Here is a 19,420-nt window from a genome sequence, read left to right as displayed (position 1 = left end):
GTTCTAAAATGAACACTCAGCATGCTGGCGAGCGCTTGAATTTAAAACATAACTACAAAAGACTGAGAGTTTCCTTTCAGAATTTATATAAGGGGAGAGAGGGGGAAAAAAATCATGCCAAATTACAACTGCCATCAAACAAGATGTCCAGTGCAGGGAGAAGCAAACTGACATAAATGCGGCCCATTTTCATTTCCAAAAGAAAAGGCTGATTCAAAAGTGTGTAGCGTGGAACAGAAAGAGACATTGTTGATATATTTTGACATATTTTATGATTCAGATTGTATTTGCATATGAAAATATACATTTTTTTTCTAAATATTAATTAAAAACTTCCTTTTGTTCTGTGCATACATCAAAAAATGAAATGTTGAGTATGCACATCTCTTATTTTCTTCTGGATACCAGTGAGTGAAATCTTAAGTTTAAATAACATTTTTCTCTATTTACTTTGTCATTTTCTTTTTAAGTAATTTGCTTTCGCGAAAAGATTATTCCCCCCCAATGAAATTCAGAATTGACCTAGTAATTAAAATGTTGCAGAGATTAAAATGAATGTTTTTTCATAATATTAGAAAGATTTAGAAGGGTTTCAATAATCAGATGTTACATTTTAATCAGGTGAAATTGGAATATAAATTATAGATTTTAATACAAACGTGTATATGTAATGTGTGTTCAGAAATCCAATTCTTCGGCATACTAAGGAGCTTAAAGCACAGATGCATTGATTCAGGATGAAAAATGAAAGTGTCTGATATTTAACATGCAGGATTATGACCAGATTTCCCAGAATATAATAGAAAACACATAAGTTGTCTTTCTGTCCTCCCATAACTTTAATCCATGTGCAGTATGCAGGAAAACTGCTGTGTAACTATACAGATTTATTTAAAAATCTATACTACTTCACAGTTTAAAGTTTTCTTAACTGTCAGTTTGAAAGTGTGAAAATGAGATGAATAAAATTAAAGTGATCTTTTGCCCTGTGAGCAAGACATCGACATAATTTACATAAGATCGGTTTACTTTTGCAGCACACACTATTTTGTGCCTTAATGCTAAGATGTTGTCTGATTTTACATTTGTTCACAAATTGTTTGTGTGTATACATTACCATTCAAAAGTTTAGGTTCAGTAAAATGTATTCATTTGATCAATTAATGTGTTTTTATTCAGCAAGGACGCATTGATTAATTGACAGTAAAGACTTTTTTTTTTTTTTTTTTTTACAGAAGAATTCTATTTCAAATGCTGAAATGCTCACGGTTAAAAAAAAAAATTAAGTGGTACAACTGTTATTGGCATAATATTATCTTAAATATTTCTTGAGCACCAAATCAGCATAGAATGTTTTCTGAAGGATCATGCGACACTGATTACTAGGAAATTCAACATTGCCATCAATAATAAGTTAATAATACATAATAAATAAATGAATAAATAAATAATTTTATATTATTAAAAAATATATTAAAATAGAAAACGGTTATTTTAAATTGCAGTATGTCACAAATATTAATTTGTAACATTTACTGTTTTACTGTATTTTCGATCAATTAAAGGCAGCCTTGGTGAGCACAAGCAACATTCAAAAACATTAAAAAGACCTCAAACTTTGAATGTATGTGTGTGTGTGTGTGTGTGTATACATATCTGTGTTTTCATAATCTGAATTGAAACAAACAATGCTATGTCATTTTTTCCGTAGTATGTTCATGTTTACTGCCCTTAAAAGTTTTGAAAAATACATCTCAGTTAGATATTTAACAACCATTTCTAGACAAATGAAGCCTTTTGTAAAGGCCTTTAAAGGTCTCTATAGATTTTACTCCCGTTGTCCTTTGTTGTTTGAAGCATTGCAAATGGAAGTCATGGTCTTTATGTCCTTAAATTGGTTTCACACTTCTCCAACAGTTTGTTCATCCAAAATCTGGCCATGATATATCATTATCACTACTTTTGGAGGAAATCCATAGGATCAATACATTTGCCAGCTACTGGGCTTTGGATTGCCTACATGCTGAGCGCTTTGTTGCACCACAAGTCAAGTAGATCGAGCCACAGGCAAACCGCAGCCAGACTCACAGCTTCTGTCTGTTTCTGCTCCTCATTCAGAGGAAATAAGCCTAGAAACGTCAGGAGTTAGCGCTTGTCGATTCACAGAGAAATTCTGTGAGTGGCAGATTTTGTTTTGTTTTCAAAGCTCCATCAAGAGCAACCGATACAGCAAAACAATTGTTTCGCTAATATTAACCTCGATCTTTTTTGCAGAAGTCATCACTGACTGGTTGAGAGACCGAAAATGACTGTTGTCAAGTGAGCATGTTTTCGGCATCCGTCACATCCACCGCAAGCGGGCCAGAGTGACGGATAGATTTTGTAATTAAATTTTTTTTTACACGTTTCCTTGTCTGGCTTTAATCATCAGTGACCCCATCATTTAAAATGCAGTGGTCAAGCTCACGGATGGATTGATCGCTCAGACCCTGTGCTTTTTTTTATTTTCTTCCTTCATTAATGCGCTCTGGTCAGTGAGAGCCAAAAAGCTGGGCACTTCCGAAGTAATTACCATCCCGTAAACAGGTCAGCAGTGTGTTCGGCCACAGCTGCTGCCACTGCGGTGGTAGACACTTCAGCCAGCTAAGCTTCCAGTATTGATTGGGCAGTCTGTGACATCTCCTAAGCCATGTCACCCAACTGAAAGAAGACTCCAAATTGTCCAATAATAAAGTGTTGGAAGTTGTAGCTGCTCCCTCCTGAGACTTGCTCATGTTAGGATGGGGGTGGGGGTGGGGGTGGGGCGGGGGGGGGGGGGGGACACCTTCAGGACCATCAATCCTCCCTTGAAGGCTCAATATAGTGCTAAATTAGCCAAAGGGAGAACGGAAAGACCACTGGACATCTGCTACAGACCTTTGACATATTTTCCCCTATGCTCACTTATTTAAATGCTGCTGTAAAACAGTCAAAGCCTGGAGGAGTATAATACCAGGATTTACTGTTGAAAAGAGCCAGATTCAGGGAATCTTTTAAATCCCTTATGGCAGGTCTATAAGGGCAGGGACTTGCATCCAGAAAACAAAGCCAGATCCCAAATCAACACAGGAGACTCCTTTTTTTGGGGTCCATTTTTATTTTTCTCTGACACTATGCACATTGAACAAGCATAAATTTAGAAGTAGTGGGAAAACTTAGCTTTTTTGGTTGTTGTTCATTTATTTTATTTAATACATTTTTAAAGTAATTTTTCCTTTTTTTTGTTCATTTACTTTTAATTTGACAATTTCATTTAATCATTATTTCTTTGATTTATTATTCATTTTAATGCATTACTTTATTCATTATTTCATTGCTTTATTATTTATTAACTTATATTTAGCGCATTCTAAAATCTAATGCAAATTGGTCATCTGTGTTTATTTCTTAACGAGGACCGTTTTTTCTACCATTGAAGCAAGTGTCTCTGTTTGCTAAATTAAAATGTGATTAATTAATCGGCATGTCGTAATTAATTCTAAAACTTTTCAATCAATTGACTGTGCTAATTTGTATGAATTAAAACGCAATGAAAGTGCCTGAGTTTGTTTATCGAATAGAGACAGAGTGACGTTCGTTTTAGGGCAAGTTTTTCTTTCCCATATTACGCAGAGAGATTTAAGCAGACATGATTTTGAATACTCATTGGTGAAGAGTGGAAATCCCCTAAAAGCACCAGTCTTGGCTGTGTGAATTAGGTCTTATAAAGCTCTTGATTGGCATGCCATCGACAGTGGTGTAAACACAAAGTGACAGAACTAGAATGAGTACATAATCATTTAACAGCACAGTTACTTTCCTGCTCCCTCCCCACCTAGAGCAAGTGTTCTACCAGAGTGGCTTGATTTATACACTTCCCGTTTCCTCTTGCCCAAGTAAAAATGGGAGGAAAATGCCAGTAATTGTTAGCTATTTCATGTTGATTCTGGTACTTTTCTGATTGCACTGTCCTCCCCGTTATGGGCCAGCGAGCACACAAGCGCCTTAGCTCACTTCATAGCAAAGAGCAACAAGCGTAGAAGTTGTTGGTGTAGGAACGGAGAAAGGCATCCACTATAAATATTTAATCCGCTACGACTGGCTCTGGATTTCAGCTTTGTTTTTCATTGGATTACGCATTTAAGACTTCAAAAGATTAATGGAACTGCAAATAGAAGAGGGCTTCTCATCTCCCCACCGCATCTCAAAGATAAATGGAAGAATTACCATACAAATATCTATTTCAAGACACTAGGCTTTGTTGAGCGTTTAGAACGATCAAAGGAGTATGTTTACAGATCGATGTGTTTTCATTCAGCGTCGTGAAAGAGAAATTGTATAATTTTGTTACTCTGAAGTCAGCCACATTATTTGGTCTTTAAAACCTAGAGTATTGTATTATCCGTGCAGTGAGGAGGCCTGTTTGTTTGGACTCACTGTCAATTTAATTAGAAATCAGTGAAATAGCAGTTTGCGTTTAAGGAGATGATAGCTCTGTTTCTGCTCATTGATTTTGCATTATTGCTAAAGACAAACCATGGTTCCACTCAACACTAGGGGTCTATTGGGAAAACCAGGTAAAAGGACTGCTGATGTATTTTAAATGATTTGCAAAAATCAATTGTTTTGCCTTGCATAAAATGCAAAGCATGGATGTGTGCTGCCCCTGTGCTTCTCCATCGATGGGCATGCTCAACACAAACATTCTGCTAATGATATATATCAGCTTATAAACGCAATCTGGGGTCATTTCGCTTCCTCGGGTGACGTGAAAATATCAATAATTAACACAACTAAGATCAAAGAATAAATGAACTAAGATCAAAAATACACTGAAACAGGTTTTGGAATTGGCAACAATAATTTTTTGCCCATGTATAGCTTGCATAAAATATTTTGCATTTTTATTTTTTAATTAGTAAATCAGTGCAAGATTAGTGAGATAAAGAAACTCTGAATCCACCAAACACTTGTTTTCAATGAAAAGTTTGAATCTGCGTTAATCTGTTGCAGACCCTCTCAAAATGTTCAGCGCACTTTAGCGATGCCATGTTAATCCGTCAGGCTGATTGATAATAGTCACTGGTGGGCTGCCATGTGTTCTCAAACAAACATATGTCCAATTAACAAAGGCGTTATAATGACCAATCGCTGTGAGTGAACTTTTTTTTTTGCACATCATTTGCATAACGTGCATTCAGGAACGTTACAATGGCAATGACGACAATTAACGTCTTGCATAGATGTCAATTGCCCGATGCCGCAAGTCACTGTAATTATGTCTATGCTAATTAGACATTATGCTTTTAGGGAACAATTAAATGATTTAGCATGCCTTCGTTATAAAGCCGGGGTACGTCTCCACCCCCCGAACAACTCGACACACTCCACTGCACATTTGGCCTCTTGGTTTGTCCCTCCAGAAAACAAGATGGACTTTGTGAAAGACAAAAACAATTTCCATCTGATCTCAAGAGCCTCATTGGTATGACGGGTGCAAATGAAAGTGTGCGTTTAATAAAACAGTGGCAGGCCGTGCCGTCAGCGTGCCTATTGACGTTAGGAATTGACGCTCGTATCAGAGGCAGCTCGTGCCTGGGATCAAAATAACCTCATGTTTGGTGCATTTAGATGTACTTTACTTATTTGTTGTGATATTGATGTTTTTTGTGTGCATCTGTTCTTTCTGGGTTAGTTGCATATAGATTAGCCTACGTGATGATTATAATCAAGTAACTTTATTTTATCTTGCTGTGTGTACAGACTATCTTAGTCTACACAGCAATATCTATCTAATCTAATATCTAATCTTAATATCAAAATTTACTAGGAATATTTTGTTTTGAATAAAAAAAGTTTTGTTAATTTAGTTGTTTTTCCCTTCAACAGAAGGTCATTACATTGTTTGAAGCATAATAAACAACTGGAATAAAGACATTTTTGAAAAAATATATTTTATTCCTATGTTATGCTACATGTCCCTCTTGAAATATTGAAGTGTCCCTAAGAAAATTCAAATATATTAAAGGGGTCATGAACTGGATTTACATTTTTTTTCTTATAATGTTTCCTGAGGTGCACTTATAATATGTTTTTTACATAATTTTTTTCACAATTTAGAAATAAATGGGTATTTTCAATCCTGATTTTTGCCCTCTGATTTGAATGCTCTGTTTGTAGGGGCGTGACTGCTGTGATTGGCTGAAACCATCTTTTACTATGTTTTTCTATTTCTTTTTCTATTTTCGAGATTAACGAATCATGAAAAGTGTTGATTATAGCATTATATTTCGATTTATACCCATTACATGAAGGGTTTGCAGTGATGAGCATGTGGACACGTGAATGCAGTGAACTCATCATTGCAATGCCATATCTGCACTCTCACGAATGCCTCGTTGAACGTTTGACAGTTTGAGACAAAGGAAATTTGTCTGAACTTAACTAATTACACATCAGAAATCACTGATCACAGATCAGGCATTAGAATTAACACGGTTACTTGCATATTTGTGGCGTTGCTGGCAGATCCATATCATAAAAGTCTATTTGCAAAGTCTGAGCCGAAATTGCGACTGATTTACATCATAATCCACAGCGAAATGTACCGAATATAAACAAATAATGCACTGCTTAGACTTTCACATAGTTAAAAAAAAAAAGAAAAAACACTTTCCTAGCATTAGGATCCTTTGGAAGGTAATGTTATTGATCTTTATCGTTCTCCTGTCACTATTCACTAACGCACCAGTAGGTGGCTCCAAAGACGTGGTGATATAGACTTAGATGTTGATCATCTTCTGCAAAGGCGGTCTTTCGTGGCACTATGACGTCATAATTCCACACTTTTCAGATCCTGTCATTTTCTGTCTTTGGTTTCAATAAAAGCCGTTTTTGGAATAACAAGGAAATTTTGAGTTTTGAAACTTACTGGAGGTTGTTATACTACATAAATATCACAACTGTCAAAAGTTCATGACCCCTTTAAAAGACATGACAAAGCAATGTTTTTTATCCAAACTTTGTATCAAGATGATTCTCAACTGTTATAAAAGATATAACCGGATGATTTTATATACAATTTTACTTTATGCAATATGCATGTAAACATGACCATAAATTTCATTCCCATTCTGTACAATGCTTTTATACACTGTTTCTAATTTGCATATTAATGTCTTCTTGGGTCAAAATGAAATGGGGAAAAAAGACGAGTAATAATGGTAGTAATAATTAGGATTATTTTCATAAGAATATTTCGTATTGATATATAATTTCTTTTCCTATTCACGTGTCTCAAAAATACCTGATGTGCCATGAAGCAAGTCCTTGTGTCCTCTACAGAGGTCATGTATGAAATCAATGTTGTTTTCTCACAAACATTTTGAAATTTAGTCAGATTTAGAAAAGATGATGATATTTTAATGCTCAATTTGATAATTCAGTTGTTTTTAAAGACCAAAGAGATAGAAACCTCAAATCATTTGGTATCTCTGCAAGCCCTTAATGTGCTTTTTACAATACATCAGACTTAAAACTGTGACATATATGTTGTCATAGTAATTCGATAAAATATAACGTTCTTTACAGAGGCAATACGTCTATTCCTGGGTCTCAGGAGGATAAAACTAAAATCAGTAATGTTAAAAGTGAATTTAAAAATCATAATTTTATAGTACACTGTACAGCATGGAAAATTAATATTCATTTTGAGATTAAAATTTCATGTTGTTGTCAAGATGATGGCAAAGGTCATTTAAATGTAAAAATAAGGTAAATGAGCATGCACAGTTAAATATTTAATAGCAACTACTGACAAATTAAAAAATCTTGTCCGATAAAGTATATGGTTGGGATTATATTGAGCGTCTCTAATATTTTATACACCTACTGTATCCTATGTGTATTTAGCTAATTGTTTGAAATCATGTAAGTTTTTCATACAAGGTGTTATCAATATAGAGAACACCAGGTCAACAGACCTTTATTTTTATGGCACTTATGTTTATTGCATATCAAATTTGGCATCCTCAATGCTGCTTTTAAATTGCAGTCTGGAAAGCTGCCCCCCAGAGCCGTGGCAATAAGCTCAGTGAAAGGTTTGCCATTCTGAGAGTCCTGGTTGTAAGTTGAACAACATAATTCTATGTAATCTACCTCAATAAAATCCATAGACATCGTAAAAACATTACAGCACACGTGGCGGTGGCCTCGGACCTCTGGAAAAAAAGGTCTTGTTTTGGCAAATTTGTGAGTGTTGCTTCCATTTACGCTGATCGATACCCACATGTCCCCGTATTGATCCTCACATCTGTGAGGGAACTTGAGAGAATGGATCTGTTTGAGTTTTCATTTAGACCACACATCGGGATCAAGAGAGATCAGCACTAAAGAGACTAGTGAAGGTCTCTCTCTGTAATGCCATATTGGACATGACAGTACAAGAAAAGAAAGATAAAAATGGTCAGAGGTCTTTTCTTTCTGGTTTATTTATTTTCTCGATAGCTCTGTTTATGCACCACACAAAAAAGCCTCCGCGTTGTTGTGTGTGATAACAGTTATTGCAATTTATTTCAGCGCATCAAGTGTGACTGATGATGTTTACTTTATTTGGCTTTATTGCCAATTTAAATATTTAACTGGTAATTAAAAGCATCCTCAGTCTATGATTACATCATCGAGACAACATAGTCCACAATGCACTCAAACTGCCATGCCGTAACATCAGTCTTTATTTGTCACAGGCCATTTGAAAGCGGTTTGGATTACATCAGGCTTCATTACTGCGCCGTGACAGAGCCCCCGAAGACATTATGGAAACAATCCTTACCATATAATTTCTCTTAATTACTCTGTGTCAGATTGAGCATATTCAAGACCAATCAGTCCTCTCATTTAGAGTCAATGTGTGTTCATGTGTTTTTGGGGGGGGGGGGGGTTCTGGAGGGCTCTTTCACACCCCCACCCGCTCCCGTCACACTGACCTCCCAGAGTGCCTAGAGCTTCCTCATTAATCTCTACACGACAGCCCTTGACCATTTGACTGCGCGTGTGACTTCTTCGGAACAAAATCTCCGGCCGACAGATGATGATGGGACTATTCCCAAGTTTCTTTCCTCGCTTTGAAGCGGCACCCTTTTAAATTGACTGACATTATTACCATGTCAGGGTGTCACTCGAGTGATACCTGTGCGGAATCGGGAGGAAACCAATTAAAATGACTCTTTCCTGAGTTTTTTTGTGTTTTCTATTCATACTTTGGGATTCGGTCGTTTTAATGAATTGTTTTGGATTTTAGGGTTCACGTTTAGTCTCGATGAGGTGAATTTTTGGGTGAGATGTCTGAAGAAAATCTGAATGTATCTCTCGTCCCTCTTGTTTTTATTATGTCTTCCCTGGCTTCTGATCCTCTCACAATGTTTTAATCATGATGCCGCTTGTTTGTAATTATAAACACCTACGAGCTACATATATGAAAAACTGTTTGATGGAATTTGAGCCTATGGGTATCTCCCGTTTGCTTTGAAAATGGGCCCCTCAACATCAAAAGCCGATCCTTTTTTGAGGTGTCCATGTTGCTTTTTGCATATACCTTTAAGGCCTTGAGTTTTGAACAGCAAGGTCAACATTTGTTGTTGATGCACGGAGTCAAAACGGGCCTCTGAGGCCAGAGGAGAGAGGATTACAGCTCTCATCTGCCCATCCCATTTCTAAAGCATAGACATTAAAATGCACCTAGAACATCTGAAGACTTTAACCTTAGAGAATTAATGGCTTTAAAAGCTTTTCCAATCAGAAACTAATCAAGCTCTGAAATGTTATGCTGTTGTTTATTTTTACTTATTTTTGTTCAGGTTTCATTATTTTTTAAAACCTTTTTTTATGAACAATTATTACAAACAATTAATAATAAATTAATGGCATTTGGAATTACTTGTTTGTTTATAACAACTTTTAAAAACTTTTTCCAATCAGAAACTAAACAAGTTTTATCCTGTTTTTTGTAACTTTTTAAAACTTCATTTAGTAATTTTTTTTTATCATATTATGTTACTAAATATAAAAAACAATTCATAACAAATTAATTGCATATGGGAATACTTGTTTATCTATTTAAATTTTATTAAAAACTATTTTAAAAATCAAGCTTTTCCAATCAGAAATTAAGTTGAATGTTATGTTTTGTTTTATATATTATATTTATATTACATTACATTACATTATTATATTATATCAGAAACGATCCATAATAAATTAATGGCATTCTTGGCTAGCAAGAGTAATATATTGTATGAGTGGATAAAATAAACAACAATAGTGGAGTTCAACAGATGCCAAAAACATGACCAACATTGTCTCTCATGAAGGATTAGGAGCTCAGATTTAATCAAGTAAATAGATCTCAGAGCCTCCACATAAAAAAAACTCATTCTGGTGCTTTGCTTCAAATTAGATATGTTTACAGCTGCTCATACTGTCATCACAAGATTGAAATCCATCATTTTACAAAGTAAACTCTTTACGTTGTCTAAGTATTTATTGGCAGAGCCTGGAAATGTGACCTGTTGACCTATTAACCTCCTCCATGTTGTGTGAAAGAGAGATTTAAAAACATAATCAACTCAAGATCATTTTAATGTAATAGAGTTAAAATATTTGTAAAACCTTGTGGCCACAGTGAACGGTTACCTATTGTAGGTCTCCTATGGCCTAAGATAACTACTGAAAATGTTTATTTTTAGCATTTTTCTAATTGTTTTTTCCCCCCATTATAAATTATATTATTTATCAGCATAACTTCAGAATCTCTTTTTTCAGTATTTTGTGCCTCTCCCTTTTGCTTTACCAGGCTTGTGTAAAACCCGATCTCAAGAATGATTTAATTGATTGTGTGCTTTAATGGAAGCAAGAACATCTGGGAGTGTGTACAAAGGAATTTACAGGATCTCTATCACACATTGCTTATTTGATTGATGACCTAGAAATAGTGCAGAATTTAAAACATTTAGTTTCATTTAACATCATAATGTTTCTCTGTTTAAAATTTCTCAAAATCCTACAACTTTCCAGGTTCAAATTTTATTTTGATTCCCAGATTTTACAATGTGATCTCAGACTTTTGGACCTTATGGTTGACAAGGGATGTGTGGCAAGACTAATTTCATTCACATTTAAATGGGTTATTTTGTAACCGACTAATCATACAGTATTATTTTTTTACTGTATTCTGGAAATTTGTTCAAGCGATTCATTTTGAAAAAGCCTACTACTGTAAATCTATGAATCAAACAGTCAAATCCCATACTAATGCCACTGAAAAAATATCATATATATGTGCTTTGCATTATGGTCATAAACTTGAGCATTCACTTAATCAGTGTCAGCAAATGTAGGCATACTGCATATTATCAGTTGTTTTTAATAAGTACAAACTCTATCGCTTAGTCATCTAGTCTCGCACATCCCCAGTGGTGATATAGTTGCTTTAAAGGAGTCCTTAAGTCCTTGTTCTGGTATACTTGGATTGATCATACAAGGCAGTTAATCAAATGATACAAATAGGAAGTGTTTTTCGTTATATTTTTGTGTCCTGCTATTCAGAAAAGTCATTGCCCAGCCTTTGCTTTATTGAGTAAACTGTATTTGTGAGATGAAGAGTTGCAAGTAATCTTGTACCTAGTGCACCCTTTGATTTCAAAAGGGAAAAAAGACCGACATGCTTCAGGAAGTGTGAATGCTAAAATGGATGTCTTTGACTGACCTTGGTTGCATTTTAAAGCACTTGAGTGGTGAAAATATGCATTTTTGGCTGAGCCAAAACTTTTTTGTGTCTCCAGAGTAATTCCCATTCACCTGTAAACATGCACTTCTGTACTGGTAAACAAGATTCAATGTAAGAAAAAAAAGAAGTGAGACTTACTTAATAGTCATAAAGGATTTTTCCTTCAGCGAGTAAAGATCAAAGCCGTGCTGATTTCGGAAGTAGCACATAGCCTGAAGCACTGAAGCATATATTCACAACAAATCTTGTTGCTTGTGCAAGGTATTACTTTAATTTAACTTCTCTGATTGAAGGACGGGGGCAAAACGATATATATCACACATCTTCTGCATAACCTTATTTGCTATCAAAATAATGTACCACCTGCTCATTATTATTATTTTTTTTTACTTCAAAATCAGTTTTGCATCAAAATGAAAAATAATTTTCCTTCATCTATAATCCTCTCTAATAGTCAACCACCAGTTTTAATCTTTAGATGCATTTTAAATCCAAGCTGTAATGTCTTAACTCTTTCACAAGGTCAAATATCTTAGCAAATAGAGCTTAAGCTTTGTTTTATATGAACAAAGTACATGATTAATACTGAAGAATTAATCATGCACTATTCATATACAGCAGATTGGGTAGTGATGAGGATTAGATTGATAGTTCCTGGCCTACTTTTTCATATGACATAAATTGACATTGCAGTCTAGCAAAGTAGAAACTTTTAACTCTTTGTGTAATGTGTCTGACCAAAGATTGTAAAATGAATATCAATAACGCAGAATTAGTTGCATAATTAATTACAAAATCAATAGTACTTTGAAAGTGTATTTAAAGTAAGACTTGGCCCATGGGGAGTACAACTTTTTGTCTGACATACACATGATCATAGTATTGAGAGCTGTATACAATCCTATACATGTAAATTTATACGGCAAAATATTGTGCATTTTGCGTGCTGTGACTAAAGTTAAACTTGTGAATGTTTTGACAGAAATGTTATCTGATGTATTGTATTTCAGTGAAGTGTGCGCAGTGTGGTTTCTCTGGATGGCCCGCGTGTCTTCAGTACCGGAAGAATCCTCTAAGGACCTGGCCTGACTCATCTGCGTCTGTGACGGGTAAGAAAAGATACCAAACAACTCACAGTAAGACAAGCAGAGAGCTGCCCTGCACAATGCGCCCTCTTTTTTTCCCCTTTCTTTTTTTGCGGTGACTAGATATTCATTTTCACACCTCACTTCTCCATATTTATGATTGCCCATGAGAAAATATTTTATTTATGTTGACTTCTTTCATAAACTGGACAGCGGGTTCTTTTTTTCTCCATGTGTGTCAAAACAATCTCTGATTTATAATTTATGTGATTTATGATCGCTATAAGCTATCAAAAAGTATCAAAAGAAAAGTTTTTTTGGAGTGCAGAGTGATATCAAATATGTTTAAATGGTTTATAATTCACAGTCGTTGATTTGTTAATTAGTCCATGCATCTCAATGACTAATGTTTTATTTTAATTCTTTTTTTTTTTTTTAAGGCTCTACGGGCGTTTTGTGGGCCTGCAAATTTTGAATTCATATCCACATAAATGTGTATAAAAAATCTTTTTAGAGAGAGATTTTGCCTTTAGGGGTTTCTACCTGAATCCTTAATGTGGTGTGTAGTTATGTTATATAATCTTTGCAGTCTATGCCATGAGCAATGAATGCCTAGAGAGAGTAAAAGAGAGAGATCTGAGAACATGTTCAGTTCTCTGTTTATCATGTCGCCTGACCTGCACTTTGAGCATCTCTCACCTGGACTTGTATATACAGTATTCTGCTGCTGTGGGTGGAATGTGTTGTATGGTGTTTTGTGTAAATGTCTTAAAGGCCCTTATGCTAATGTTAACGCACCGTGCCACTTGACTGTCATTTTCTGACAACGATACAGTAATGCATCAGTGTGATCTTTTTGGAAGTGGAACGAATTTAAAGCACAACATTAAAATAAAATGTCCAGCTGGCGCATTTTTCCTTTTTTTTATGTTCGCACATGATTGGTGATTTGTTAGCCGGTTTGTGCAGCTATTATCATAAAGTATGTCAAAATATTTGAACCGTGCCAATGACAAATGGAACTCACTGTACTTTTATGTAAAGCGCTAGCGGTTTTCACTTGCTGTGAGTTTCACCCTATGAGGCCGAGTCAAATTGACTTTCATGTCTGCATTGATTGTAGATATTACACAATGCAAATATGCATCTAAACCTGGCTATTTGGCATAATTGAAGCTGTTTAACAATGCGTTGTGTTCTGCAGAATAACCCACCTTTCTGGATCCTTCCTACTGCTTTTAATGCTAAAACATATTGGCAACTGACATTTGTGGACTCCATTAAAAGACAGACAATTACTAGGAAAAAACTCTGCTCTCTCCCGTATGTTTGCATTTGATTGTGCTGATAAGCTGCAAAAAAAATGTGGGTGTTTTTGAATGCTTTGGTTTAAATTACTTGTAAAGTGCAGAGCTGTGTTTATTTTGGATAAAATGAATTGATCAGTTGTGGTGAATTATGTTTCTTATTAGCATTTTGTTGGCAGGTGATGTAGTTTACATGACTGTCAGACCTTTTCTTTTTACACAAGTGTTGTAAAATGTATAATTAACTAATGTTAATATACACTCTTAAATTATAAAAAATATAAAATATTATAAAAATACTGCCCGATTTAAGTTAATTAATTTTATAATTTGTTTCAGCAGATTTGCTTTAAATTAATTTAAATTTGTAGAATAATAGTAGTAGAACAAAGAAGTTTATATTTATAGTTTTTTTTCTGCCATAAAGAAAATGACTTTTTATTTACTATTAAGTAGCCTATTAAATTGAACACTGATGAATGATGTTAGATTTCTGTTAGACTGTACTGCCAAAAATCATGTAGTTTGAACACAAATTGATTTAAGTACTTGATTTTGATTGCATGCAAATATGTTGCAAAACAATGTTTCACTTTTCCCTAATTTTTATTTAATCAAATTAAATTGAGTGAATTATTTTTTTCTGAATTCTGAAATTAGACCTTTTACAATGGTAATATCCCATGTTAGTTAATGAGGAACTGAAAAGAGAGATGTTTGAACTGAAGTGGATCATGTTGTAAGCACTGTTTTAATGGACCCAAACTTATTCCAATTCGAGTCAAAATCTTTGGACTAATCTTGCGCTCCGGAGCTTCTCTAAGATGTTCAAGTCCAAGATCTTCAGAGATCGACTCATTAGTTTACCCTGCGGTAGTCGGCTGCTTGGTCTACCGCTTTCAGTCATGGAACTAGGGCAAATGTTGTGAATCATAACATCTGTCAATCAAATTACTTTAATGAGTCAGATTTGTTGATGAAATCTGGTTGTCACTGGGGGGTTTTTCGGCTATAAGAGGTTTTCTCAGGACAGATTAGACCTAAGATCTTTTTTTTATTATTATTTTTTTTTTAGTGGAGCCAAACCTCAATCAGGCCTCATTGGAGCAATAATATCATGTTCTGAGAAAAACATGATTTGGTCTGTCAGGAAATGTTCTGGAGAACATTTCAAATTGGAATAATTGTGAATTTGACTAATACAGCACTGTCTGATATAATCTGAACATCCGTTGTTCCATTAACAAGATTGATATCAATCTAAGTCTTGATCTGCCTAAGAGGACAGACATTGAAATCCATTGTTTCTGTACATTTCTCATTTTACTTAAATCTGAGATTTCTTTGATTTTCTTTTATAACCCAACTCCCCGCGATGACACCAAAACCTACACGGTCCTGATTGTTGATTTATGACAAAGTAGCTCAACAAGAGGTATTGTAGTCTAGACTCTAGATCACATTGTTTCCTTATGATTAAACCGTGTGCCATGGAAGCCTTACGTCATCCGTGGCATTGTGGTATATTCTCACTAGTACCTCTAAATGAATGTCAACTTGTTTTACTTCTGCAGCAGCCGATCGATACTTCATTAGGCTGAATTGTCTTGTGTCCATGCAACCTTGAAGCTGTGGCTTAATTACCTCCAGTATTATGCAGGGGCTCTGGATGTGAGGCAGGCTCAGCTGTGTCCCCCTCCAACAAAGCCCCTCGGCTTCCTAAAGGTTGGGCTCGGGGTGGGGGCGGAGGGGGGCGGGGATGCGAAGAAGAGGAGGGGGAGGAGGAGGAGATATGAGCCATAGATGCAGCGAAGCTCAGGGGGCTGCCATTCTTTCAAGTTGCCTCGCCGTTTTATTCATTCCAAATGGACGATTGAAATGAGGGGAGATGAACATTTGGAAATGTCACCAAGCTTAGGGTTTGATGGTCTGGCTGTGTGTATTGTGCAGAGTGCAAATCTAATTCCCCGTCTGTCCACAGAAAGGTTTAGGCTTCGAGGAAGGCAAGGGAGAGGAGAGTGAAGGGAAAAAAATGGAGAAAGCAAAAGGAAAGCCCTGATAAATTTGATTTCCACGCACATGCTAGATGCAGTTAGGCAAATTTGGATAATTTGGAATTAATGGCTATCAATGTATCATTCATCTGTAGGCAGAAAAGCTGGTGGAGGAGGGGGACTGGGAGTGCAGTCAAATGGCAATCATGACAAATGACATCCCCTGTCTGAGAGCCACTTCTCCTCACTGGGCTGATTTGTCATCTCCACTTTTGACATTTTTCATCCTAGTATCAAATCACAATGACAGTCTGATATTTTCTAATTCTCTGTAGCCAGGAGCGCACCAAAATAATGCCTTATATATGCTTTTGCCGCACTGGGCTGGAGAAAACTGCAAATATCAAGACCTTTTCTTTAAGTAGAGCATGTATATTATTCAAGGAAAATACACAAGAACAATGTTAGTATTAGTATTTAGTAAAAAAAAAAAAAAAAAAAAAATTTGCATGATCTTTTTAACCTGTTTAATCTGTTTATATACAAATTACAAGTAGTATGTTTTACTATTTTATCAAATGAAACCTCATTTAAAAATTCACAAGTTACAACATTTATTGTTTATGGCCTAGAATAAGGATCTGATCATGGCATTGATCTTCTTGATTTTACTGCAGTGTGTGTGAAAATGAGGATTTGTAATGTTTTGTAATGTGTAGACATGTGCCGGTATTCGGTAATGCGATAAATCGCGGTAATGAACATGCACGATATTGTTATCGCGGGGACTTCGAAATACCGTGAAAAATTATAGATCCGAATTTAGATTTTTAGAACGCGCATCAGCTTATTTTCCATCAACCGCTTAAAAAACAATGCGTATATGCTGCGCAAAACACGTGCGCACTTTGATACAAACAATCCCCACATCACATGTATAAGCACTGTGTGAATGCAGTGTGCACTCTAGTCTAATGTAAACAATCCTCACATGGAAAAGAAGCACGGCGGAAGGAGGAACGCTGCCGACTATTTATCCCCCGCATGGCTGCCAACTCTCACGCATTCAGCTTGAGACTCACGCAATTGACACTTTCACACGGTCTCGCGCCACACATCCATTTTCTCACGCAGAGAAAAATCGCGGAGCAAAGAGGACACTGACACCGACAGACTAGACAGAGCAGGTTACTTTTGATATGAAAAAAATATCAGCTCTCAGGTTTTATAACGAAATTCAGACAATAAATACTGTTTTGGTGCTTGTAAATGACGCGACAGATCGCGCGCCTCAGTTCAAGTAAACAGATCATCTGTTACTTTTTATTAAAGATACAGTACAACCCACCGAAAGGTATACGTACTTTCGATCAATCAGTGTTTTTCAACCACGGAAAGAGGTCAATAACACTGCAGGAGAACAATTATGTCACAGAACGTTACATTTACCTCAGGAAAGCCATGTTAGTTGACTATAAGAAAATAGCTATAGAGAGGAGTATTTTGCTAAATATGTGCACTATATTACATATTTTAATATATGTTTACTTGTCATTATATAATTGTTATTATAATGAAAATTACGGCATATTACATTTTTATATTTATATTATTATTATATTTATATTGTATGCATTATATTTAATTTCTCTCTGTATGTTTACAGCATTATGTGAGATATATTTTTTCTTGAGAAAAAATTAAATGCAGGCTATCTACTGTAGCCTACCTAATATTTATCCAAATGAGTCAATATTGAATCAAGATTGAAATTAAATCCAAGAATTGAATTGAAATCATGAAAATTGTGTTAAGCAATAATACAAACAGTAGCCTCAGTAACTGTACCATGTAAACATTATAACATGTTGTCACTAAAAAATAAAATTAATGTTTTGACAATCACAATTACACATTGTGATGCAAGTTTTTTTTAGATACCCCCAATCCGTCTGTTTCTCTTGTGCAATTAAAATATCGTGATAATACTGTATACCGTGATAAAAGCTCAATCAATTAATCGCAGCATGAAAATTTGATACCGGCACATGCCTAGTAATGTGTGATGTAATGCTATGTGACATTTTAATAAAAATGTTCAGTTTTGGGAGAAAATTTAGATAAGCTGTGGATACAATAAAGCTATTCTTTAGAACTAAAACGATTTTAATAATAATAAAAGTATATTACGAATTGATTGTACATTTATTTATCTATTATTGTCAGTAATAATATATATATATATATATATATATATATATATATATATATATACACATATATATATACACACACATACATATATATATATATATATATATATATATATATATGCATGTACACAAATACATGCACATATATATACACACATATATATATATGCATGTACACAAATACATGCACATATATATATATATATATATATATATATATATATATATATATGTGTGCATGTATTTGTGTACATGCATATATATATATGTGTGTGTGTGTATATATATATTAGTGTATGTTTTTTATAAATTAATAATTTTTTAATTTTTTATGATGGACAGTAAAGTTCCCCTAATTGAGATTCACCCATGATTTATGGGAATTGTTGATACTAAAACTTTAGTCTAATAAATATTTAAATTAAGTTTAAATACCACCGTAGTGTTAAACTAAGCTTTCCATAAGTCTGAAATGAAGACACATTGTCTTAATACGTTTCTATAAAACGTGTGCGGTAAGATTAATCTAATGCCTGCTGAGTCTCTATCTATAGCACGATCAGAGCGAGAACTGTAGGGCTCATTTGAGTAACATGAAATCTTTATGAGTCCTGCTCAGTGAGGAGAGATAAACATTGGCCAGAATTAATGTCATTCCGAGCTCCTAAAGTCTCACATTATGTGTGATGTCTCTCCGGGGTGGTGGCAGGCCCTCCAGGAAAGCAGATGGCAACTAATTCCTTTTTTCCTGCAGGTCTCTTTCATTTCATCTGATCCTGATCGTGTCTAAATGGTGTAATTATGCAGCAAGAGTTTTTTGCTGCTTATTGTTTTATGTAATAAATGTCAAGTATGCATGGCTTCACATGATTCGTTAGCATCTGCCGAGGCTCCACCAGTGCAGGCCACTGCCTGATTTCTGGCATTAATGACAACTGCAATTATTTCAAATCCGTACATGGACTAAAGACTGTATTTTGCTCTGACAAGGGCTGTTAGGTTCTGTTTTTCTTTCTCTCCA

At 35.1% G+C, this 19,420-nt stretch overlaps 1 long non-coding RNA gene across 1 annotated transcript in view; it reads left to right on the top strand.

The window, feature by feature from the left end:
- Positions 1 to 19,420, top strand: part of LOC143751924 (uncharacterized) — a 161,868-nt gene that overhangs the window by 17,567 nt on the left and 124,881 nt on the right. Inside the window, exon 2 of the long non-coding RNA XR_013207310.1 lies at positions 12,811 to 12,909. This is a non-coding gene — a long non-coding RNA (uncharacterized LOC143751924). The remainder of the gene's footprint in view (positions 1 to 12,810; positions 12,910 to 19,420) is intronic.

The sequence above is a fragment of the Siphateles boraxobius genome, unplaced genomic scaffold, assembly GCF_051911475.1.
Source record: "Siphateles boraxobius isolate OS27281-9 unplaced genomic scaffold, OSU_SipBor_1 26, whole genome shotgun sequence".
Lineage (NCBI taxonomy): Eukaryota > Metazoa > Chordata > Actinopteri > Cypriniformes > Leuciscidae > Siphateles > Siphateles boraxobius.
The sequence above is the reverse complement of the archived record's forward strand: the minus strand, read 5'-3'. Positions and strand labels throughout refer to the sequence as shown.